General features: G+C 39.1%; 1 protein-coding gene across 5 annotated transcripts in view; it reads left to right on the top strand.

Annotated features, from left to right (window-relative positions):
• Window positions 1-562: 562 nt before the first annotated feature.
• Window positions 563-26,507, top strand: part of ZMYND11 (zinc finger MYND-type containing 11) — a 105,467-nt gene continuing 79,522 nt past the window's right edge. For 2 of the 5 annotated variants that reach the window (XM_071428618.1, XM_071428622.1), the window contains exon 1: window positions 563-796. The gene's annotated coding sequence lies outside the window, so the exon portion shown is untranslated. Of the gene's footprint in view, window positions 797-1,131; window positions 1,261-2,123; window positions 2,278-26,507 lie in introns of those variants that run through there. The other 3 variants (XM_071428621.1, XM_071428619.1, XM_071428620.1) reach the window with 3 other exon arrangements.

Here is a 26,507-nt window from a genome sequence, read left to right on the forward strand (position 1 = left end):
GAATTTCAGAAATTTTAGGATATATTTCCAGAGACATTCATTAATATTTATCTCACAATCTATTAAAAAATAGAAAATGCACGTTTTCTTGCTACTTACATATATACATATATATATATATTCCTATAAACGTATGTATTTTGTATTAATATGTATTTCCCTACCCTGCAGTGCAAGTATGGCTAACAGTTGGACTCAGTGATCATAAAGGTCTTTTCCAATTTAAATGATTCTATGCTTCTGTGATCTACAGCTCTCGACGTATTGACAACTCTGAGACAGACCGCTGATTCTGTGTGGTTTAGTTTCTGTTGCTCAAGGTGAGTGTCTACTTTCAAAAACATTATCTGTCATTTCTCCAAGTTAGACTTCATGATAGGAGGAATTTTCATGTATCAAGGCTGGATAAGCACAACATTTTCCCTCTGCAATAAGAGAGGGTCCAGACCTAAGAGTATGACAAAATACATACATAATAAATAGTTAAAGATCCGTTTCAAATGTATTATTAAAAAAAAATAATAAAAGAAACAAACAGCAACTCCAGCAGAGACCACTAGAGTTCTCCTTCTCCCAAATATCCCTAGCACCATCCTAAACCCTGTTTACCCCAGAAACCTGAACTGTGGACAGACAGAAGAGGAGAGAGAGAGAGAAAATTCAGACACAATAAAACTCTGAGGGGAAAAATATGTGGAAGGAGGAGGCAGCAGCGGCCTGGGGAAGGGATTGAAAAGTTTCCCCTGGCTTAACTTCTCCCCCCCTGCAGCAGCAGAAGCAGCGCCAGCAGCACAAGGTGAGAGAGACTTTTAAGTCTGGGGAGGAGGGGTGTGTGTGCGGGAGGGGGGGGTGAATTTACAGCCCTGTGGATATTTCTGTGTCTGCCTCCCTGGCTTTGGGGTGCGAGAGACGCCGTGTCTCATGCTGGGTGGATTTTTTTTTTTTTTAATATGATGGAGGATTATAAACATGGCGCCTTAAAAAAACTACAAAATCATGTACACACTGTTCCAAGGAGATGGGGGAGAGGGGACAGGGGAAGGGCTGGGCACCAGGGGAGGGGGCAATCCTTCCCTGCAGGGTGCCGTATGAGGAGGGGGGAGCAATTATACTTAATAATAAAATGTGTGGGGCTGCGGGGGGGAGATGGAAGGCGGGATTTTTTTATTATTATTATTATTTCATTTTTCGGAGTGGGCAGGATTATCTGGCAGCCCGCTTGGAAACCGAGGAGGAGAAGGGGACGGCGGCGGAGCGCGTGTGATTATTAACGGCGATTATTTTTGTCCCCACACCTTCCCCGGTCGAATTTCGGCTGGGAGGCGGCGGCGGGTCCCCCGCGCCCCCGTGCCGAGTTGCAGTCAGCCCCGGGGCCGGGGCGGGAGGAGGTGGGGTGGGAAGAGGGGCGCTCCGGAGAGAATCGCCGCTTCCAGCGCTCCGCGCGGGCCTGCAGGGCGCGGGGGAGCCGGGGACTCGCGTGAGAGGCGAGGCCGGGCAGGGTGTGGTGCAGCCCGGCCTCAGCCCCGTCACCCCCCGGCACCGCTCTCTCCCGCACGCGGGGCCACCGCTTTGCTCCCCACTCTCCCCCGCTTTCCTTTCGCTCACACACCCCCGCCGCCGCCGCATTTCCTCGCTGGGGAGGGGGATGCCTGCTTGAAGGACGGGTCTTGGCCCGAGTAATGGCAGCTGCCCGACAGCGCCGAGGCTCCACAGGAGAGAGACGGCGGGGCCCCCGCAGGCCGGGCTAGGGGCCATGGCTGCCGTGCCCGCGGGGGGCAGGGGAGGGGACGGGGAAAGGGTGAACTCAGAGCCCCAGCCCTCCTCCGCCGGCGGTAGCGGGCGGTGCCACCCCCGCGGCCGGGACGGCCTCGCCGTCCGGCGGGGCACCGGAGCCCGGCATCGCCTTGCCCCCCGGCGCAGCCCCGGGGGCTTCCTCGCCTCTCCCGTGTGCTCTGGGGCAGGGCCCGGGGGGTAAAGGGGGCGATTTCTCCGCTCTGCCCCCCCGGCTCCGTGCGGCCTCCGGGGCAGCGCCGGGAAGGGCCCTCCCGGGGCTGTGCCGGACTCGGCGGTTCGGGAATGCGAACTGGCGACGGGCTCGCTTTTGTTTGCGTTCTGGGGATCTTTGTGTGTGTGCACCCCCGAAGCCGTGTCTGCAGACAGCTGCCCTCGGTGCACTTTGTGGGGTGTTCGCCTTCACCCCTCCCTCGGGGCTGCTCAGAGGCCTGTCTCCTTTCTTTTCGGGGAAAGGATGGAAGTGTAGGTGTGGGAGTGCCCGTGGTAAGGATGATGGGGAGCTTCGTGCGCTTTCCTGACCTTCCGTGTGGTCCAGACAACAATCCCCCTATAAAATACTGATGTTAAGGATTTGGGAAACTTTGTGTGTCTTTTGGGGCTTATCCGGAAACCAGCAGGCTTTGGGAATTTGTTTTTGGTCTTCTGTGAACTTTACAGATGCTAGAGATGGGGTGGTTTGAGAAGAGATAAAGGAGTGAAAAAACTTTAATTTGGTGGTGTTTGGTTTTATAATTTAACCTGGAATCATTTGGCGTAATCTCTGTATTGTTGGTGTAATTCTATTTATTGTAGTTTTAAGAAGATCTTATTGCAGTTGAAAAGAGAAAGAATGGAAAATGTTTTCTTGTCCTACTTAATGCTGATATTTTTTCATTTCTCTTGCTTTTGTGGGAAATTGTTTAATTCTTTAAGGGTGAATACTGAGGCAGGTGTGAGGAGGGGGAAAATGGGAGGGGAAATGCCAGTTTGTGGTTCAGGTTGCACTCCTTTGGGTTTTTTGAGTTCCTCATCCTTCAGTATGAAGGACCTGGCATCTCTCCACTTTTTCTTTTTTTTTAATTATCAACCACTCTTGAATGTGCTACAGAAAGTCTTTAGGGAAGTCGACTGTTTGCTGACTAATGTTTTGTATAAAAGTGGAAGTGCCCACAAAATAATTTCCACTTTTATGGGATTTATGGCATTAATTAATTCCCACTGTGGATTTATGGCCTTAAAATGCCAGCTTTTCCATGCCTAAACAAACCCTCTGTGCTTTGACCAGATAGTTGCATGAGGAAGGGAGGGAAGGGAATGGCTCATGGGCTAAGTAGTTCAACAGAGAGCACTTTATCTTGCTGATGGTGAGTTTGGTTTTAGTGAGTGGGGAAAAAAGTGACTGTGGTGATGGCTCTGTTGGTTGTGCTAGGGATGGTGGTCTCTGCAGCTAATATCTGGTTCAGTAGCAAAGGTCTGAGTGAGAAAAATTATCTTCCTCTCCACCTCATGAACCAGATAATGTGATGGAAATTGTCTTGTGTTGAAGTCGACTTTGTAAGGGGAGTTGGGAGTCTGTGGATGTTGGGAGGGGGTCTTAAAAATGTAGTGATGTGCTAGAAGATACTCTTCAGCAGTTTAAAGCTTTGTAGAAAAAAATTTGCAGGTATTTCACTTCTGAAGGTGTCATTTGCTTTGTTCTTTAAATCTAAGCAAGCACTTGGTAACTATTAAATATAAATGTAAAAAAACCTAATTGAGTTTGTTCACCAGAAAGCAAAATTCCTAAAAGTTTGACGTAGCCCTTCTGTAGTATGAGGCAGAGCAATGCTTCATAACTTTTCAGGAAAAAAGTGAGCACTCTTGGAGTGACAAGAATTCCCTGAGTGGAATTGCTGTGCACATGATGTGTGACTGGTAGTTCATGTGCTGTCTGTCCTTACTGTTTGCAGGCAGCGGGAATTCTGTGGGTATCTGCTGTTCAAGTGCCCTGGGTTTCCCCTGCCTTGGAGCAGAGAGGAGAAGGGACTGTTCAGCATGCCCTGAGGCTCCTGCAGCAGGAGAGCCTGGCTTGTGTTTTTTGGCTTAAGGTCATCTCAAAAGCAAGTGAGACAGTGCAAGGCTGTGAAGTGTGCTTGGTATTTCTGCCTGCACATAAATAAAACATACTGGGTGCTGTTAGTGATGTGGTGCTCCCTGGGCAGATGGACATGAATTTGGCCTCAAGCTCACCTTGAAGTGGCTCAGGCTCCATCTAGACTGTTGTGCATTTCCACCAGTGCACCACAGCTTGGGCTCCACTGAACTCTGCCATCTGCAGTCACTAGCTTAGAATAAAATACCTCAAAAGGAAATAGATAAAAGATAACATTGAAGATGTTTTCTCAATTTTAGGCATGTAAGCGTTTCTGTAGATGCCTGCATTATCTAGTTAGCTAACAAATTGTTTAATTTCACACAGTTTGAGAATGAGGGGGAATTTTAGAATTAGGAGACATGTTTTGAAATTGAGGACCCAATTTCAGTCAGCTAAAGTTCACAAATTTTGGACATACCTGTAACCAATTTTCATAGTAACTGCCTTCCACAGTCTTTCAGAGCATTTATCTCTGGAAGTGTGTGAAGACTTCAGGCAGTGGGAATCAGTCCAGGCTAAAAGTTCTGAAAAAGGGACAAGGTGATGATGAAGATGTCTTCAGGAAATTTCTGATTTGCTTCTTAAATGACTTTTTAGCTAGACCCAGATTAGTATAATTGTCAGTAAATGATGTCTTTTACCCATCATGCAGGTTGTTACAAATGCTAACTAGAACTATAAACAAAATTTATCTGTGCAAGGTATGTGTGCCTCACTCCAGTGATGAACTTGGTTTGTAAAATGTGGAATTGTTTAAAATTACCGACAAAATGCACGCAAGATTTTACTTTCCTGAATAAAGTAGAGTTTGGAGATTTTTTTTCAAAAGTTAGATCAGAATTGTTGGAGCAATTTTTTTTCTCATATTTATCCAAATATAGCAAATATTTGTTTAAACAAATGAATTTGTTTAAAATCCTGACCCCTGATTTTATTAATTGCAGTGTTTTTCTTCTATATAATAGGACTTTGTTTAGCCATCCTTCTTGCCCTGATTGTTTAGGAGGTAATGTAGGATGATGTTCTTTATCTGCAGAGGGTTTTGTACCTTGGTTTTGGTTGGGTTTGTTTAGTCTCAGGATGTGGTGAACACTCCCACATTATGTGTGTAGTACCTGGAGCATGGTGCCCTTGGTAGCTGGGCAGTGCAGAGTGTGTCATCTTTTATATAGCTCATACATTTTAGGCTGTCAGTGTTGCTTGTGCTAAACATTGTGAACAAAGATTATTCTTGTCAGGTTCTGGATCATTTTTCATCAGTTGAATGTAAATTTAGCTCATAATTGGGTTATTGTTCTAAGGTTTAATCTTCCAGTGGCGAGAGTACAGCCTGCAAAGTAGGTAGTTTATAGGATGACGTAATGACTCCATTTTTCAGGAATTTCTTTATTTGTTATTGCTGAGAGCATACAAAATGCAAAATAAATGTGGAAACCTGCACAAACCCCTTCATTCCTGGGTGTAGGGAAGGTAACTGATGGACACCAGAGTGGCAGTGCACAGTACAACACACAGGGTGGCCTCAAGCCTGCACAGGTGAACTCCTGTGGCACATGGGGTTGTCTGGTTTCCAAGGCCTCTCCACATGCAGCTCCCAGAAACACCAGGGCTGGATTGAGCCCATTTTTTTCACCATATTTTCAGTTGTAGTATTTAAACATAATTTTATCATCTCTTTAAACCAATGTCTGCCATCAAGTAAATTGAGACAGCCAAAACTCTATCTTTTGATTAATTTCTATCATGCTGTGAATATTGGATTATATAAGGGGGGGAAAAAAAGGGTAAACATAGCATTTTAGTAAGATTTCATTCATATTTATTTCTTCTCTTTTTTTTTTTGTCCCTGAAATGACCAGGATCTTTTAGTCCTGTGGGCAGGCTACAGCAGGCACAGTGGTGATACATACTGACATGTCCATGAACCCAAGTTAAAGCTCATGGTGTCTAATTTTAGCCAGCTTTGGTAATATCCCATCAGAGCCTGATCCTGTAGCTGTACCATGTAGATAAATCCAAAGTGTAGCTATTGAGAGTTTTGTGTACAAAAAGACTGGTTTTTATTTTCTTCCAGTCTCTCATTTTACACTTCACTAGAATGCAAAAGGTATCTGTTATGACAATACAGAGAAATGAAATTTGAGTTTAAAGCATGTTATTGATAAAAAGGCAGTAGTATTTGTAATTTCAAAATCAGAAATGTATTCAAAATATAAGTAAAATATGATTTATTGGTGTACTTACTAACAATCAGGATATCTTTGCATGTACCTTTACACTGTATTTAGTTTTAAATTCAAGGATTAAATAATTGCAGAATAAAACGTTGTGAATTCAGGATTATGTGTCTTCATACAACTCTCACGTATACTATCATATACTATTTCTTAATAAATAATTTTAACACCAGACACATTGAAATTTAAAGTACTAAAATCCACTTACTCATTAAAAAAATTAATTTAAACATGCCAACAAAAATAGCAGTAGTATCCCATTCACCGTTTCTGTGGAAATTGTATTTTTTGCATGCAAAGAACTGGGCTCACTGTCATAATTAATTTTTTATCCGTAATAGTAATTTTGAAAAAGAAGAGTTGAACATATTCCTTCTTACCTCTCATTTCTCCTGTGTTCGTTACTATGTTAAATATAAACCAACTTGCATTATATTCAAATTGATGGTTTTAATGCAGCTGACTTAACAATGTTTTGGTTACAGAACATAGGACTGTGATAGTAGGTGTAGTGCTCCAAAGCAGTGTTTTGGCAAGTGGGTATTTGTACTTTGATCCCATGCACTTAGGGCATGGCATTGTTATCTGGTCTTTTAAAGAGAGCTGGAGGGGAGTTGTGCTGTGACTCATGGGACAAGGCACTTAGTTCACTAATTTTAGCAGAGCGATTCTTGTCTGTCAACCTTAGGTTTTATTTGAGCCTTCTGGAAAAGAGATGAAGTGAAACAAAATGGAGTTGAGAGAAAATGATTAGCAGAATCTCAAAGTAGCTAGAAATAGTACGCAGTGAAAAAGAAATTAAAAGTATGTAAGATATGTTTATTGCTCAACAAATCTTTAAGATCTGAGAGACTGATCAGAGAGCTTTATCTTTCTTAGCATGCTATCATTTTCTGTTGAGTCTCACACAACATTTATGCATTCAGTAAGAGAGGATCTCACTCTACAGATACCTGTTTGCAATTACAGATACTTCTCAAGCCAGAAACCAAGCACCACAAAATCTGCACTGGCTGCTTGTGCCTTATTACTATTTTCTTGGTGTCATTGCTAGTAAAAGAAAACTTCCAAAGAGGACAGAGTCTGTGCCTTGCATAACACTGCAGTGTGTGCATTCACATGCACAAATTCAAGTGGAAATTCTGCCTCAGAATGGAGCAGGGTTTCTCCATTTTCCTTCTGGTCGGTTGTTAATTTTGTGATCAGTGTCTTAGGAGCTGTCATTGACTTCAGAGACAAGCTGAAACCCAGAGTATGCAAAATCTCCTTCTCCCAAGCAATTACTAGGATCCAGGTTCAAAATTGTACAAAATCAAAACAAAAGAATTGCTATTTCATAAAATGTAATCACAGGCCACACAGTCACTGATTGTGCACTGATGAAAATTGATATTCATTCCAGAAAATTCATTGTTACCCATAGATTAATATTAATATAATGATAGAGACCTTGGTCATATAAGCACTTCTTTCCCACAGGCATGAAAATGCATAGGTCTTAGAGCATACTGATGAATAAGTTTAGTTCCACAAAATAGTTTTAAAAATTAAAACCGTACATATGACTCCTATATTCAAGGAAGAACACAGTCAAAATTAGTTGTGCTGATATAATTTTATGTAATGCTGTATTTTTGATTCTTCTATGGAATTACATAGCAGTGTTACATGGGCATTTTTATGCCTTTTCAATATCAACAGTATGGCTTGTTTTTTTTTGCACATGCTAAATTTTGCATTAATGTTTGTTTCCATTGAAGTTAAGGCACTTTTCCTATTTTCCTACATGTACATTAGTCTTTGAAGGAGTTTACAGTGCTTAGGAAAAGAACAGAGAAAACATGGATAGTATTTTTCTGTTAGTGATTTCTGCCATTTTCTGTGTATCTTAAATCCTGTGTGTTATGGAAAACCTTAATTATAGATAAAGAAATTGGTGACAGAAGAAATTCCTACTGGAAGAGCCAATACCATTATGAGAAGAAAGGTTTATTCTTACATCAGGAAAGCTAGAAAATAGGTATGTCAGGGAACTGTGTATTTTAACATAGTTTCAAAATTATGGAAATTGTGAATGTGCAAGCAGGTTAAGTAATCTTTTTTTTTTAATCATAGAACATATATTAAAAACCTGAATTCTGAAATTTATCTTGATTCATCCTGTTTTTATCATTTACCTGCAAACTGTAGGCAAATCTAGACAATCCTTTTTGTTTCACGCAACAAATTGTTTAGAGTGGGTAATGTTCTCCTCACATTGTGTTTCTATTCCTTCTTTGTTAATTATTCAAAATTGCAGGAAACTTTATTTTTAATTAAGAGTGAAGAATTGTTATTATTTGTTTTCCCAGGAATCAGACTGACGCCATTTTTAGCTTCACATAAGTATAGTTGAGAATTTAGGACATTCTTAAGAACTGGCTGCATGGACTTATTTCAGGAAGCTTCAGTGTCAGTCATTCCATGCAAGCTGACATTTGAGTACAATATGGCACACTGAAGAATTTGGCATTCCTTCTAATATTAAAAAAAAAGAAAATTTAGATTTTTTTTCTCAAATAAAAATAACTTTCTTAAAACCTCTTTGTGATAGTAAAATACAAGGAACAGTGAGAAGGGATGTTAATTTTGCTGACAGGTAACTCAGGGTGTTGGACCTCTTAGCAGTCTGACTAGAATGGAATATCATGCTGGTTAAAAGCTGCCATATTAAAATATTGGTTGGTTGGTTGGCTGGTTTTTTGCATGTTAAAAGAAAATGTTTTGTTTTACTGACATAACTTTTTGAAGGAGACTGCTGATGCATACCTGGGAGTGTTTCAGACTGACAGTGTTGGAAAGTGAGAAACATGGACACTCCCAGTGTGTAATCGTATCTTTCAGTTTTGTAGCTTTGTGTTCATCTTCTGCTTACACTGACCTGAAATAAATAGACTTTCAGGAAATATTTGTTGTAAGAAAGAGATTCTTCCTTTTCCTGCACACTTCCACTCTGCTGGCTCCCAGAAGGCTTCTTTGTAAATCTCCTAATTGGAAGCATACTCTCTTAACTTCTCTCTGGTTCCAGACATGAAATTTCCTTTTGTTATTAAACTTGCACCTTTTAGGAAATACAGATTAAGAGTCAATCATCTCCAGGAGCTAGTTTTATTGTTTTGGGTTTTTTTTCCGATTCATGCTGATATTCTTTTTCTTAATAGTTGTAAAAAGTAGCATAAAAATAACCCGTTCTCCAGTCAACCAAGTATTAGCCTAAGTTGTAACACTAATTCCTGAAAACATGGAGCTTTCAGTAAAATGGAAGGACTTTTGTTCCTCACACAGGCACAGGAAATACCAATAAATATCAGCTAAAGCTGTGTGGTGGTGCAGATTCTTGGGAGTGCAGGTGCACCAAGGAGTGAGGAGCTGAACAGGGTTTGCTCTGCCAAGTTAGTGGATAAGCAGTTGCAGTATTTCCTGGGCCAGTGGGAAGGAATGGTATCCAAATTTCCGCTTGGCTCTTCTTCCAGGAGAACTGCCTTTCTTGATCAAACTAGCATGTCATGTAATCCAGCCATCAGATGTCTCCTAAAAAGTGTCAAAAATGAGGCAATTTTCTGAGGTAGAAAGCTACAGAATACTTGTTTTCCATAATATTCCAAACAATAGCAATTTAGATTATGGCTCCTGTTTTTACACATGTAGAAGTTTTATCTCTTCCATTTTTTTGAATGTTTTAATTTCTCTTTCCTGTAATAACTGAATATTTTAGCTGTAATGTTGAAACCTACTGCTTTTTAGGTCAAGTCTGTTCTGTCCTTTCCACATGCCTTGCAGCCTCACTGCAGTGCTCTTTCTCTTTGCACATTTTCCAAGAGCTTCTTCCTAGGTTACAGGAAAGAGCCATGTTGTACCTGCTTCTCTGAGGGATTTGATGGAGATAAGAGACCTCGAGGGACGAGTTAGTGAAAGGCTGTAGTGGTCGTACCAGTAAGAGCTGGGAAATGCACATCTGAAAAGAAGAAAGGGGGAGTTTGTTGTGAGCTGCACATGAAATGGGAATCGAGGTGCACCCTTGTCACGGGAGACAGCACCACTGACTTTGCTAATGTCATTCGGTGCAGCTCTGTTGACTTTAGTGGAGCAATATTAGTTTACACCTGCAGAAAATTTTCTCCTGAATCTCTGGGAATGAGAATATAAAATGAAGTGTTTATGGGTGAGTGACAGAGAGAGTGCATGCGAGAGAGAGCGCGCACGCACACACTTTCAGGCCTGATTGATAGTATGAAAAAAACCCTGGAGTTGAAAGAACATTATTTTAAATTAACATTCATTATCTTCACGCGTGAGATAACAGTTCACTTTGGACCAGATCCTAACACCATTATGTTTCCTGAGCAGAGACTGCTTTTTTTCCTTGAGTGAGGTTATTCAGTATGAGAATGGCAAAATGTAGTCAGATCTTTGACAATTAAAATATATGGATTAGTCACTATATATTAGAAAAAAGATGTGTTATTTCTGTCAGGAAAACATGTATTTTTTTTCTTTTTAAAATAAATGGTTACATTTTCTTTGAAATGTGAAATAAAAAGTAAGGACTTTTTTTTTTTTTAGGTCTCATCTTATGCCTGGAAAAGCTTGCAGCCATTTTAATTCATGCTGCATTCATTGATCTAGCAGTTAAATCATTTAATCACTGTGCAGCTAGGTCATCTACCTATTGGACACTGTTAAAGTGTTCAGTAATACACTTTGAGTTATTGGCTTCTAAATTACACTTTTGAAAAGAAAAAAGAAAAAAAGCAAACAAACTATGAACACCTCAGTTAACTGATGAACATTATAATGGAAAACACAATGTGAATTCATTGTCTTATCACTCAACTTTTTTTTGTTCTGCGCATAAGTAGAAAAAAGCACATCATAGCAAACAAAGGAAAAAATCTGATTTTGATATTCTTTGGCAGTTCTTTTAAATACAGAGTTTTGTAACATTAAGTCATCTAATTAGGCAGCAGCTTGTATGAAATATTTTCATAACAGACATAGTTTGTGAGCATGAAAATGAAAGCCACATTTTAAAATTATAACCCCAAATAACTTTCTGAATTTAAATATTACTCTGAAAATGGCTTATTCTGTAAGTATAATCATGTGAAAGAAAGTGGGAGAAATTTGTATTTTATGTCAACATCGACTAGAAAACTTAACACCTTAGACTTAAATGCTGCAGCTATAGAAACCCAGTAATCTAGATACATAAAAAGGGAAATAAGTGTAGCAGCAGTTAATACGTGGCAATGAAAAGCAGAGGAAAATTTTGTGTGCCTTTAAGTCTCCTGCATTTCCTGAGAGGGAGCTACTCACAATCAAATAAATCTCCTCTTGGTATGCAATAGGCAAGTATCTTGTCCAGAGAGAGATGGTAAATTCTTTGGCAGTGATGCACTTGGCACCAGGGGTTTTTAAAGGGTCACCCATGTGCTTTTCAGTTATTTCCCTGCAGAGATGAAAAGAGAAGTTCATGCTCTTGTGAGGTAGTTGTCTGAGTGCAGGTGGAACAAGAAAGTCGTGCTTTATATGAAGATGGGGACTGTATCTCCCTTTTTTCCATGAAGGCTCAGAATGCAGACATGCCAATTCCATCTGTTTGTGTCTGGATCCCTTGGCCTATTTCCTTGTGCTTTCCTGATCTACACTGGAAGCTTCATCAGAGGAGAAGTTATCATCCTGTTAAGTGTCTTCCTGTACCTTCAGCAGAGAGACTCTAAACAGAGAGGATCAGTTGTTCATCTTTATTTGGTGTTTTCTTAATTAGTGAATTTTTCAGTGGTTTCACTTTCCAACTTCCAATAGCTCCTCTGCTTTATTATGTTAGTTTATTACAATTTTGGTACAACTTCTTGGTATACTTTCATCTGGGCATTCTGGGATGTCATTCCTTTTTTGAAGTAATGTCATGATATATGTACGTGAGGAGTTGGACAGCAGAGAAGGAATTTGGCTAAAGGTTTGAAGGTTTAAAGGAATGCCATCCCCCTTCTGAATAAGACCTCAGTGAGACACTTTTTATAGGGATCTGATACTTTTGCTCTCTTTCATTTGGAAGAACTTTGAAAGGGCTGCAAACTCAGACGAATGTGCTGTGTCCTCACTGTGTATTTCTTCACCAGTAAATAGGGAATTCAGTCATGGAAGGCAACTGGGTGAGCTTAAAGAAAGAAAGGTGCTGAAATCAGCAGCATGTCAAAGGAAAATTGGAATTCGGTGACAATAAAAGCAAAGTGTCAGTGTTAATGCAACATATTTTCAGGTTTTGAAGAGCTGAAGATGCCTCTTAAAAGCAGGTTTGGGTGGCTGAATTGCAGTTTAGGAGCTGTCAAAGGACAGGGTGTTAAAGAAGGCTGAAGTCCTGGCAGGGGAGCAAACAAGCATCCCTTGAGCTCAGCCCAGTGTGGTGGGTGTGGTGACCAGATGATTATCAAACAATACATGAAGTGCAGTATTGCAGTGGGTATCAAACCTTTTCACATGTACGTTGCTAAATTTAAGAAACAAAAAGAACTCTTGACAGCTTGAAATTACAGCCCCGGTTTCTTCCGAGTTCCACTGAATTAATGAAATTACCCGAGCTGCCAGAGCGGGTGGAGAGCTGCTGGTGAGCGCAGGAGCCCCACATCGGGCAGAAGCGTTGATTTGCAGTCGCTTTGCCTTGAATTTAAATGATGACCTTCACTTCCTGCCTCTCAGACTACAGCAGGCTGCAGTGGAGGTAGCTTTGAGAAGGTGTTTGCTAATGAGGCTCTGGCACTTTTGATAGCTGTGTTGGATAATCAGAAGGTGATAGATGACGGTGTATTGTGTTTGGGAATTTCATTTAAAGTGTATATTTATGTACTTACAATTTTGACCCATTCAAGCCATTTGTATGATCTGTTGGAGTTTTCCACAAGAGTAGTGATGTTCCCCTGGCTGAATTCCAGTTCAGCTAATTACATTCTGAGTACCTACATTTCTGTAAAATTTCATCTGCATTTTCCATTTTTGTTTATTTAAATTACAATGCATATGTACTTGGAAACTTATGAAATAACAGCACAGGATAAAAAAAGTTTGGAAAATCCCCGCTCCAAATTACATTTGGTATTTGTGCATGAATAACTATAGTGTGGCATGATACAGTACAGAAAAAACATGAAGTGGCATATTCAGTAATAGCATTCATAGAAGAGGTAGGTTTTCAGAGTTTATGAAATAGGTTAAGTTGCTGAGTAGTGTGCATTGTTAAACATATGATGTATTGTGCAGCAAGAATGGATATAATTCACTGGTAGGAGAAATAATGCTTGTTTGTATTGTAGTTAAACTGTATATATTTTTACAAGGTTATCAGGCGTGGATTTTTCATGTGTGTCAACAAGGGAGTGGGAGCCAATTTATGTGGTGATGTCAAAAGGACTTAGGCAATCACAGATCTGCACATGGCAATCATCTGCTGGCACAGAAATGTTTCTCTTCTACATACAAAGGCACATTTTATCATTTACCACTCAGTCTCTCAGAATCCTGCTTAAATTACAGTAGGAAGCACTTGCTGTTTGTTACTATAGAGTAAGAGGTAGGTGAAAAAGAACACAAGCCACATCCTGTTGTGGAGAGTTATTCTGCAGAAATATGAACTTCAAAGCTGCAAGCTTGCTCTATCAACTGATTGATAATAATAGTCAATATTAACCTGGAGTGGATTTCCAGAGGAGATCAAAATAATCCAGTATTAGGCCATGCTGCATAACCATAGCAGTCTAATATTTAAAAGAAGTGTCGCAGTGTTCTTCTAAAAATAACTTGTCTGTTTAGAGATGCTTCATCCACAGTGCATATGTACCCCATTTGACAAAGATATTAGAAGTAGATGGAAAAGCAGTTTTCATTTTGAAAATGATTTCAAGGAAAATGCTTTTGACTAATATTTGTGAGTGAAATCATACCCAAGTCAAATAGATTGTTCACAAAAAGAGGTTTGGGGTTTCTTTGGTTTTCTAGAAATGGGGAAAAATATTTTGAAGATATCTTAGAATTTACATATTAACACTGGTGTTTCTTATTATTAGTAGTTCTTTTTACATAACTTCATTTCTAGTAAAAATAGTAAATAATGTACTATTACTTACATAACAGAAAAATTTATGACAATGTATGGGCTTCTGAAAATTGCTGTTCTTTTAATTTTTGTCTGTTCAAAGGCTTGGACTTGTTTTGGGAAAGAATTTTTCTGTGTAACCCAGCTTAAATAATTTTACTTATTTCTTCTGTATCAAACTCAGTGAAAATGCCATCACAAGCCCTTGTGACAGCAGCCAGCCTGTTGTGTGTAAGTGGAAGGGTTGAAGCCCCATCTGTCAGTGCTCTGAGACAGACAGGTATCTTACCCACTTTAGTGTCTGTCTAGTTGGAGTTTTCTGTCATCTGTGGGCTTTTTCCTATGAAAAGAAAATCAGGAATACTTCAACAAGGAAAGCCATCCAGCACCCACATGCTGCACATTATGGGAATAACATCCATGTGGCTTCTTACCTTTTTTTTTTCTCCTTCTGTATCATTTATTAAAGCTGTTATGGAATATCTGCTTAAGGGTAAAAGAGTTTGAATTGTCACTTAGCCTCATTAAGGTCTTGGGCTTAGTGTTTACCACTTCTGCTTTCATCAAGGCCACTTCCTCAGAGGCTTTTTCAGGAGACACATATGTTTTCATGAATAACATTCTTCATTTTCTGTCTCAAATCATGGTGGAATTTTACTTTTTAATCAGCAGGTTTTCTTTAAACTCAAAATTTTATTGCTGGTGTTCTGCCTCTAAAGCAGAATTTGTTATTTTATACTTTTATGTCGTGGGTTGTCTGCTTCTGTATTCTCACATTTAAGTGCTTCAGGCTATTCATTGTGTGTTTTCTAGGGGGCTTAACAGTTCAGCCATTTCCACACAGACTGTCAAAGTCAGTTGGAGACTGTCAGAATTTGCTATCAGGCTGCTAAGATGAATCTCCCACTGTCACTACAGACTGCTTCTCCAGAGCACAAAACCTTTTTAAGAAATAGTTGAGGTACTGGAGGTGATGCTGTCTGTAGCTCCATCAGTAGCTTCACCATGTGATCTTAGTGCTCTTAGAATGGTTTCTAGAAAAGACTCCATGCCCTCAGGTACTAAGTGTCGAGGTGGAGCTGTTGAAGTCACTATGATGAACTGTAATAGTGCCCTCAAAATAGAAAGAGTTGATTTACTAATAGGCAACTTTTAAAAAATATGTTTCATTCACATAAACATTTTCTGAATTTTTCTCAGAATTTTTAAAATTTATCTGAATTCTCTTTCTATGGTTGGGAGGAAACCAAAAGTGGCACCGTCGGTACCTTATAGACTTATTCATTGCAAAGATAGAAGACTGGTCTTAAGTAAAAGAACATATATGTAGCCCAGTAGTTTGAATATACATGAAGAATTCCTGTCTCAAAGAATTCTGGTTATTGGTAAGCAGCCTCTTTATTTTAGCTGTAAATTTAAACTTTGAACAATGAACGTGCTTAGACTAGTGATGTGCTTATTAGGTTAAAAAAAGAACAAGATTTTAATAGGAAAAAATTATCACAAGACAAAACAGCACATGATCTCATTAGCATTTATGGATTGCTAAACTGCAGTTTAAAAGTCACATTTCTGTCTAAAGAAGTTTTCCACAATAGTCATACAAGCAACATTTAACAGTGTTGTTTTAGTTTGTTTACTTGGGGTCAGATTTTCAATGATCAGAGTGATTAAAGTTGCAGTTGTCTGCAAAGGCAGCACTAATTAGCTACAATTGATGTTAGCAGGACTTGGAATAAATATTGGTTCAGAAAATCTCATCACGTATAGACATCATATCTGTTTTCAGTCATCTTTGGAAATCTGGCCCTTAGGATAGTTTACATTGTGTCTTGTTTCAGTGGTTTTCCCTTGGCAGTTTCCCATTTTACTCTGCTCAGGAAGGTCCATCGATTTTAAACAGCATTTTGTAGTAATTTCTGTATCTAAGAGTTTATACTTGTCAGGAGGGATAGATTGACAGAAGAGAGTTGGCCCTGGCTTTCCATGCAGTATTTTACTTTGCTCTAATAATGTAAATAGTTCTTTGGATAGTTCTTTTCATGCATAGGTGTTTAAGTGCTGCATAAAAGGGATTAGTGTAATTAATTTTGCATTTGGAAATGGTAGTGTAGAGATGTGCAGTGACTTGCCTGAAGTTAATGAGCACAGGAGGCAGCTACCAAGTTAGGAGCCCTGGCACTCAGTCTGCTTCCTTCAGCAAATGGAGTTTCAGAGTGCTTGATCTATCCACACAAAATAACCAGACAAGAATCTTCTAAATGTAGTGGTTTGGTACTTAGGCAGTGTGAGTCATGTTCTGGGATGCTGGCAATGTTTTTTTGTGATATTTCCGTTTCACATTCAGCTTTGGGGGCTCAGCAGGGGCTTTGGTCTGGTTGCCATATGAAGTTCATCGGGGGTGACAGGGGAAAGCAGCTTAATGTGCTTATGTTATTTTTGTCTATAGTAGAAATTTGTGATGGGGACTATTTCTGTTTTGCAGAAAGTCACCAAAATAGTGCATTGACTGTAAGCTAACTGGAGGTGCCCAGGACTATTTACAGCAGAATTGCCTGGACAGTGTTAGTTATTGAGTGTAATTATTTTAATCTCACAGAGAGCAAAGCATAAAAACCACTTATCAGACTTCCTAAATTGCACACCCTGTTAATTGTGGTGCTGAAGTTGGGTACCTTCACTAGGCCTTCTGGACTCAGCTTTTTGTGTAATGGTTCTCCAACAGTAAAATGGAAAAAAAAAAGAAAACAAAAGAAAAACAAATCTTAAAAAGTGCTGTGGGCATAAAAATGTTCAAGGCTACAAGATCCCCTGCCAAGATGGTTTGTGGAAAATCACTAATAACCTTATCCAGCTGCTACTCACCAATGAGTACTTAGCACTCCTCTTGCCTTGCTTTCTCAAAACTGACTGTAGAGGAATGTCTGCTGTAGGTACTGTGAGAACTCTTGGGCCAGTTTGTTTACTTTTCTCTACCCTATCAACTGAAGTGGATTAGAGCAAGCTTTTCAGGCAGGAGAACAGTCATATGGTCAGTTTTCCTTAAATTCATTCCTGTAACTTGCTCAGTTGAGGTTTGTTCCTGATCCCAAAGGCTGGAGACCCTTGCCTCCAAGGATTCAGGGAGCCAACACTACTTTAGTGGCCCCAAACTAAGGACAGATTTTTCTTTAGGACTCCTTCTCTTCAGCACAACAAAAAGGCTCAGGATACTTAATTTTTTTTCAAATTAAAATATTCTCCAGATTCCTTGTAGCAGAGTCATTATTCTAGTTAGAGCTTGATTTTGAGAAAGAACTGGTATTTGTGGGCCTTACAGGTGTCTTAGATGGGAAGGCATCTGGTTGAAACATGCAGATCTGTTTGCTGAGTCAGTAAAAATACCTAATCTTTGTTACTTTTATTTACAGCCTGCTTATATTAATAAGCTAGGATTTAGATTTGTTGTGAATTATATGTTGACATTGGTGTTGCAACAGAGAGGCTGAAACTATGCTGTTACTTTTGTTACCTTCTCTATCTTTAGCCCTGGAGAATCCCATATATTTGAGTAGCTTTGTGTTGTGCACCAGAAATTCAGTAAATGTGTCTTTGATCAGTCCCTGTGGTTCTTATGATCTCTACAAATATGTCTAGAGGGAGGTGATTGTGGAAGAGAGCAAAAGCCACTTAACCCACAGTATTAGTGTGAGGATGACAGCACACAGCCAGTCTGGGTAAGTGTGGATAGGAAGCCAGGCTGTAGGATCTAAACACGAGCATCTCAGATGGAGGAACCTGACATGATGTCTGTATCACACATTGTTGTGTTGTTACTGCTTTCAAGTGGTTTATGTGTAGGGCAGATATGGCCAAATTGGCTCACCCTGTGGGGATTACACACTGAAATTCCTACCTGGATATGAGCCAAAACTCCTGTGCTTTGGACAGCTGAGAGCTCCCAGAATGAAGGCTGAGACTTGTCTCAGTGTTGAGTGCTAGGCTGGTGTTTGCTTCAGTGACCCTTGTTGACTGGTTTCTTCCAAATCCAGTGACCTGAGTTTATTCAGCAGCACCAGCATGGTCCTGCTGCAGGGTACATGACTGGCAGCCTCACGAGAGCTGTACCTGAAATATTGTGAGCCAGGAGCTGTGGATGCCTACCATGGGCTGGGGAGAGTAACTCATCAAGTTGCTGCCATGATTTACCAGTCTCATTTTTGTGCTTGTAACAGATTCTGAATATACTTCTCTATGGAATGGTTTCCTCCCTGTAAAGTAGCAGTATCAGCACTTTGCTGTATTACAAGGCATTTGGAGTATAAATTAGAGGGGGAGCAGTTGCTAAGGCATACACTTCCATTTCATTCTGTGAACAGGTCTGCTTCTAAGGCAGAAAGAGATAAAGGTAATATGCCAATACTTTTAGCACTAGAAGAATAGAAAATCAGAAGAAAGAAGAGATGAGGTAGAGAGAAAGTGATATTGATAACAATGAAGGCAAGTGCAAAAGCAAAAGTCAAGCATATTTAATATGCTAAATTGTTTAATAGCTCAGTAAAAATGGCTGGAACTTCAAGTTGCTGGTACCCCCACAATAGCAGGAAATGGAATTTTGCTTAGGTTCTAGAAATAGTGAAAAACACTTGCTACTATGATATCCGGATTAGTTTTAAAGAAAGTGCTACAATAAAACTAGCAAATTTTGTACTTAGTAACTAAATTATTGTTACTTTGAAATTGAGAAACTGCTTATAACTTGGGAAGGAATGTTATGAAAGTTGCATCATTTTCCTCAAGAGAAATAGCTTCCTTTAAAATCTTCACCATGAGACAACTCATCTTGCTAGTAATTCTCATACCAGCACTGTACTGCTGTTTTTTCATTCAGAGTGAATGTCTCAACCCTGGGAAGAGTGAAATGTGTTTCAATTTACATTTGCTCATAGCCCATTTTTTACTTTTTGCTGTGACATCAGAAGTTCTGTTGTCATCAGCAAGCTGAGGCATTCACTATGATACAATCTGGAGCTGCCCTTGGAGCTTTTGGGAGAACTGAATATTGTTACCAAAATTGTCTGGTTTCAGGCTGCAGCTCAGAGGGTGCTTGTGCTGTTGAACATGAGTCCTGTGTATGCTTGGAAACACCCTCTTGGATTTCTTAGTATAATTAAACAGGAATATTCACTCATTGAATCTGAGTGTTCACTCATGGAATCTGAAAATGCATCATTCAAGAGTGACTGGAGAGTTCAGTAATCCGCATGTGTATGATGCCATTTTGTCCATTTTACAAAAAATGAGGACAATTTATGAAATCTCAAGAAAATAGATAGAAATTTTTTAACCTGTTAAGAAACATTCCTGGTGCCACAAGAAACCTGTAGCACTGGCAGGAAATGAACTTGGACATACCTGCAGGACAGACCTTCTTAAACAAATTTATTTGTTGTACTGTTGAAGCTGCCTGTCAGTAACTGGCCATACATTGTCATTTCTGCTTAAAAAAGATGGGAGTGGCACATGTGACAGGAGACTTAGTACCAGAATAGTCAGTGCAATCTTCCTGCAGCTCAGCTTTTCCATTTCTTAGACTTTTAGCTCAGTCTTCCAGAGGGCTTATCAGGTCAGGAAGTCTGTTTTAATTCTTTCTCAAAAAATAGTTAGTTGCACAGATTTTACACAAGCTTTTCCTTTTCTAAAGAAAAACAAGAGAAAGTAGACTGAGAAGAAAACTTCCTTGTCTAGGATCATAAATTATTAAAAATATAGATTTTTAAAAAAAAATTGAATACATGGAGACAATAGAATTACTTCTCACATTTCCTCATGTAGCTTACTTAAAACAGCAGCTAAAACACTCCCAATAAAAAGAACTATTGCATTTTTAAATTATGAGATTTGCTTTCAAATATTAACTTCTGTTGCTTATTTTATTCTAACTGTTAGCTGTGGCCACTTAAAAACATGAGTCAGTTTGTTTTTTATTCCTTCTAAATAGCATTTTCGTGTTCACTATATTCACTAAGTTTTCAAAGCAGTTTTGGGGTGATTTAAATAATATTTGTAATTTATTGATTGGTACTGCTTTTTACAAAATCCTTGGGCTTTTTGAGGTGCTGGCAAATGGGGAAAAAAAAAGCAATAAGGATTTTCAAGAAAATCAGGCAGAGCACAGATGAAACATCTCATAGTATCCCTTTCCCACGACTGCAGGAAATAAGATGCAAGAAGGAGAGGGGAAGATGTCAGGGAGGTGGCCTATAATCCATGAAAATTTATAGCCAATCAGTTGGATAACTGAGAAGGCTCAGTTGGTGTGGGAAAATGACTAAAATAAACTGAATTCAGCAGAAAAGTAGTCAGATACTGTGGCTAAGGAGGAGAGCAGTGAGCAGGTCATGAATGTGGGAGAAATAGAATTTAGGGTACCAAAATTGTATCAGTGTGATGAATTACCGGAAGGAAATAAAGTGCCCCGATGTTTCCCTTGTTCTTTGTCTTCTTGTTCTTTGAAAATAGGGACTTGCAGAAAAATATATAATTGAGTGGAAGAAGAATCCAGCATTTTTTTAATTATGAGAGAAAAAAAATGATGAAGTCTTCCTTCTTGGGTGAGATCCAGGGAAGGCAAAGCTGTTGTTTAGGATTCTGAATATCTTTATCCTGTTTTTAATTAGAAGTAGATGTACACCTTGTAACATCCCAAAATGGTTAGGAAGGCATTTTGTAGTATGAGATACATTTTAGCTGTTACTGACTACTTTCATTTCAGAATTACTGAAAAATCTATGTGTTTTCTGACTAGCTGCCCTAAACCAAACAGATTTTTTTCTTCAAGGAAAACAATCGAGTGTCTCAAATTTTTATGCGCTTGTTATTTATCATATAAATGATAAGTCCAATTCAAAATGCATATAATTCTTCATGCCATTATATTATTTCTTGTTTCACTGTCTGCTACCTCCTGTGCTATAAAGTGCAGTCTCTTTGTAATACAGCTCAGATTTTATTTTTTTTTCCAAATTGAGCGATTCAAAGATACTACATGAGGGAGAAGCAATTTATGTGATGTGGCTACATTCTTAAGCTGTAATAATGATAAATTAGTAACATTGCTTTAGGAGTTTGCAGTCATTTTGCTTTTGATATGATTTGAAGAACTGTATTGCTTAAACTTGTTTTAGTCTTCAGATACTGTAGAAATTTAATAGTATGGTTCTGTACAGATTCTTGACTGAATTATGGCTCGATTTTTTCCTTAGACTAGTTTGCTGGAATATATTAATGTATAGATATCTAATATAATGTATTTCCTTGGCAGTGCTGTACATTTGTATTTGATTTATATTTACAAAGCCAAAGTCTTATAATAAATAATAGAAGCAAACTATTTGCATAGCTTTCTTTTTGATCTTTGTTTTCTTATCTGCATAAACGTTACTGCAGGCTCCTGGGCTGGTACCTGTGGTAAATGGATGTTTGACATTTTGTATTTCTGTTCCATTTTATCTGTCTGTTTATCAGCCATGTAGTCCAGTGCCTCTTCCAGAACATGCTTATTCATAAAAGCTATTGGCTGTTGTCAGGATTGAGACTGCAGGGCTGTAGGCAGTAATGAGATGTGAAACTTGGAACTCATATCTTTAAGACATCCATCTACCTGATTTGCTGCTGTGCTGAAAAGATTGTTTATTCATCTTGGTTGTTTTGAAATGAGTTTCTTTTAGTTGATTTCCAGAAGAGAGACTGTAACTGGAGCAGAGAATTGAACTGAAACTCTACTTCTCTTAAAATCTTATTTAGAATTCATGTCAGAACTTCAGATCTATATTTTTCCCATATGCAGTCTTTCAAAATAATTTCTGTAATCCTTGGGATAAAGCTCTGGTTCAGGATTATTTCTGACTCATGATGGTGGAGTAAGGGAGCAGAGATGGAGCTTGGAGATTTGTCTTTGCTATTTACTGATCTTGGACAGGCCCTTTAACCTTTCAAAGACTCAACTCCTCCAGCTTTAGATTGTGGACAGGCGTTTGAAGTTCTTTGAAAATCTTACCAAAAAAATCAACTTCTGTACGATGCAAGGAATTACACTAGAGAAAATGAGTTGCCCTGACACCTGGTCTTAGTATCTTCTTGGAGGGTTATCTATGAGCTTTGGATATTAAATACTTTCTTGGATAATATTAGTACCCTGGACCTCTGTATCCTGTGAGAAGTCCAGTATTGAGTGTACTGGCCAAATACATCCATTTATGATTTGAGCTGTGGGATTTTGCTATGGAATCAACTTGTGGACATGACCCAGTGAAGGATAATGTTTTCTCATCCAGAATTAGCTTGAATAATCCCATAGACTTTTACTGATGCCAGTTCCTACCTCCATGCAGCTCCTGCTACCATCCCATCACCACCCTGGTTTCTGACCACAGGCTGTCTCCAGTGAAAGCATTTCCCAGTCCTGCACCTGGGATTTGTCTGAGGAGCTGTCTCCCTCTCAGGCCCTGACCTTGTGGGGTCTCTTCTTTGCCAGGCATGTGTGAACAAGGCCTTTTCTGTTTGTCTCTGTGCTCCTGTATGGTGGTGGGAGGCATCTCACAACATCTCCACTCTCACACTGGTCTGGACATGGCAGCTTCTCTCCTGGGGTCATTCAAACCCATTGAGAGTGGTTTCCTCTGCTTTCTTACAGTGCCATTGTGAGACTTGTCACCTGCATTTAAAATCTTATGAATGAAGGCCATTTACATTTTTGCCTTTAACAATGTATTTGAAGTATTGAAGAGTTCATAAGCCCTTTAACTAATCCAGAGCTTTGTGTTAGTAATTAAAAAAATGAGTGGTGGCAGTTTTCATCAGAGCTCAAGGTCACTGGAGGCATAATGTATTAAGAAAATGTAGCACATAATTTCCTTTCTCCAGATTCTTTTGTGAAAATTGAAATAGGTATGGTTTTTAAAAATACCTGGTTTTTGTAAGAATTTTCCTTTCTATAGTCAATACAATTAGAAGTACAATTAAAAAAAGAAAAACCACTGTAATTTTAATTCTTGCTTCTACAGGGATGAGAAAAAATTAAATTCCAGGTACAAACTAATGGTCAATATCACAGTGATGAATGTTTATTCACTAGAAGTATAAATAGTGTACATGAGAGTTAGTTTCTCCTGCCTAGGATGATCTTAAGCTTTTACATTTAGTGGATAGGCGAGGCACATGGACATTTGGTCTCTAACTTTAGGGAGTGTGCAGCTATCTAAGATTTGAGGGTTTGTGCCATATTAGAATAAATATGTAATTATTTGTGCAAGTGGCAGCACTCCAGCAGGGCAGCTGAACACTTCCAGCCTGGGCTGTCCATCAGCTGCCCCAGCTCTGGTGTGGAGCAGCTCCTTGCTGTGGAGGGTGGTGCTGAGCATTCCTGAATCCCAGGTGAACCATGCTGTAGTCAAGAGCCCTGGTGAATCCCGCCTTTATAGCCAAGTATGAAAAGATCCTACCTTAAGTTCCATAAATGACTGCAAATACCAAGGCAGAGATGTCACAAAAATGTGTTTTGGGTTGTGCATCTGTTGATGATCCTGCAGCGGTCCATAAATGGTGGTGCAGAACCTAGGTGCACAGTCACAATTGTAAATCACTTTCTGTCCTAGGTGCACATTCACAATTGTAAATCACTTTCTGTCCTAGGTGCACATTCACAATTGTAAATCACTTTCTGTCCTAGGTGCACATTCACAATTGTAAATCACTTTCTGTAGGGTTTTGGCAATAGGATAATTCAGGTGTTAAAATTAAAAGTACTTGAAGATTTTCAATTAAAAAACTCAACTTGTTTAGCAGTGCTGGTACACACCTACCTACCCCTGAAATGGGGCCTCAACTCCCACTCTTCCAGCATCCTCCTCAAGCATGAACAATTATGAAAACTCTGCTGACCTTTCTGACCCTAGAGTTTAAATGAGTCCTTAAAATAAACTCTGTCTTCAGTTTCTTGTTTAAAAACATTAGCTTGTTAACAGACCTCTGCCATTCTGTCATATTTTTAATGTAAGGCAAATAATATTTGTCTGAATTCACCACCTGTAAAGAAACTATCCTGGTGACATGTTTAGCTTGGCTTGGCTTATGCAGAATATTTGTGTGTAAACATAGCAGATACTGTTTTTCAATATTCTTTTTTGTCTGCAGTACTTCAAAGAGTCCCTTGTAATTTCATATATCACTTAGTCATAAACCCTCTGAATATACATTGTGAGAGCCTCAGAAAAGTGTTAATTGTATTCTACTGCAGTGGTAGCCAGAAGGTCAGGATCTAAAATTAATGTATTTCTGAATAATTTGAATTTTGTATCAAGGTTGATTTTTCATGGTTACTACTCAAAGTAGCATGCTAATTTATGGCTAACATGTTACATATTTTTCCTGTAAAAACAAGGAGGCCTTTCCCTTCTCACAGACAGAGGCATGCTATCTAAACATTACTGCAGTAGAAATAATTAAATGTGTTGGTAGATTTTTGGACTCATCTCAAATGTGTGCAGAAACTCTATAAAATGGAGAAAAACTTTATTTTGAAAGCAATCACATTTTGAAAGAACATTTAATTTATTTCTTTAAGGAAGATGTGTATTAGCTGCCTTCCAATACATTTTTATTCCTCATTGGTGAACAGTTGAGTATAATTATCTTTGGATTAATCAGTTTTTGAAGTCTTTTCCAGTGATAATGTATAGAGAGGATTAAGAGAGAGATTACCAAAGCATTAGGAGTTTTTTCTGGTTGTTTTTAAGAAGGAATCCTTGCCTTAAGTCAATTACAAAATTATTGCCTTGTAAGAAACTGTTGAGCAAACTAAAAAAAATAAAATCACCTATGGCAGGGTGTGTGTCCTGGAGCTTAAGAGGGAGATGTGCAAGCAGTGAGGTCTTATTTTGGTTATGCACCTTCTTTTCTGTTTATTTCCTTGTTATGTGGCAAAGCAGGGTTGTCTTTTTACCATTAGAAATGTTGAGTTCCTTTTCTCTTTCTCTGTTACATGAGCAGCAATAAAGGAGAGGAATAACATCCCTTCTCACATCCTCTGCTACCATTTTTCACTGGGGAATAGTTTTGTTTTCCTTGTGCTCATTTTTCATGGGTATTAAATTGCTCCATAGTGTTTTCTAGTTTGACCTTTATTTTATGTTTTGCTTTGGATATCATCAGAGTGATGTTAAAATGGAAATACAGTTCTGTAAGGTTATTTTAATTGAATGTTTGAGTAACTCTGCTTGCCTCTGTAATGACTGAAATTAACTTGATCTGGAACTTGGAAAGATTGTCCTATGTATGATTTCATAATTTAAAAAATAATGAAATTTATACAGTGTTCTATTGAACAGATCTGAGATCACAGTTCATTTGCTTTTAGCTTCAGGGAACCAAAGTGCAGCCACACCCTGAATTCCTGCTGGTGAAGGTCTTCTTCCAAGCCTCCAGTCACACCAGAAATGATATGTGACATCATTCCAGCTCTGGGAGCCACAAGCTAACCTTCTCCTGCAGGAATCTGCTTTTGAGTCATGAGTACTTCCTTTTAATGTCTGGTTACAGTAGCCCTGGTTTGGCTCTGGGCTTGTATCACACCAGACAAGCCTGTGTGGATAGTTCAGGTAGCTCTGCAGTACCTCCATTGCTTTCATGGCTTCAGTGGTTCTTGTCTGGGATGTTGGGTTTTTTTCTCATTTCAGATTTATTGGAGAGGCTGGAGAATAAAGGGTTGAGAATGGCTCAGACCACGCTCTAAGATGAGAATAGTTACACTTAATATCACAGGATCCTGATGGGAGCTGCTCACCACTGCTCTCCTCGTTCTTCTGGTACCTCGGTGTTGTTGTGGAGCCTGTTCTGCCGTTTGCAGTTTGTAACTCTAAACAGGAAGAAGTTCTGCTTATCTGAGCCATTTTTGCTGGCATGTTTGCATCCATGGCTGTGTATAAGAAGGAACAAGCCTGCCATTTTCATTATACTTCCAAAGTGGCAAAAGTTTCCATTACAGATCAGTTTTTATTATATCTGTCCAAGAGTCATGCTCTGCATATATCAGGGAAATGCCACCTGCTAAATGACACAGGGTACTCATGCAAAAACTGTATATGTGAGTCCTAAAAGCCATAAAGGTGGAAACAAAGAACAATCTGTCTTTGAGACAGATTGAGACATCAACCAAGACTGATTTTTTCCAAATGTCCATTGGACTTTGTTTTGAAAC

The sequence above is a fragment of the Agelaius tricolor genome, unplaced genomic scaffold (genome assembly GCF_023055355.1).
Source record: "Agelaius tricolor isolate 1412-34295 unplaced genomic scaffold, bAgeTri1.0.p SCAF_6, whole genome shotgun sequence".
NCBI lineage: Eukaryota > Metazoa > Chordata > Aves > Passeriformes > Icteridae > Agelaius > Agelaius tricolor.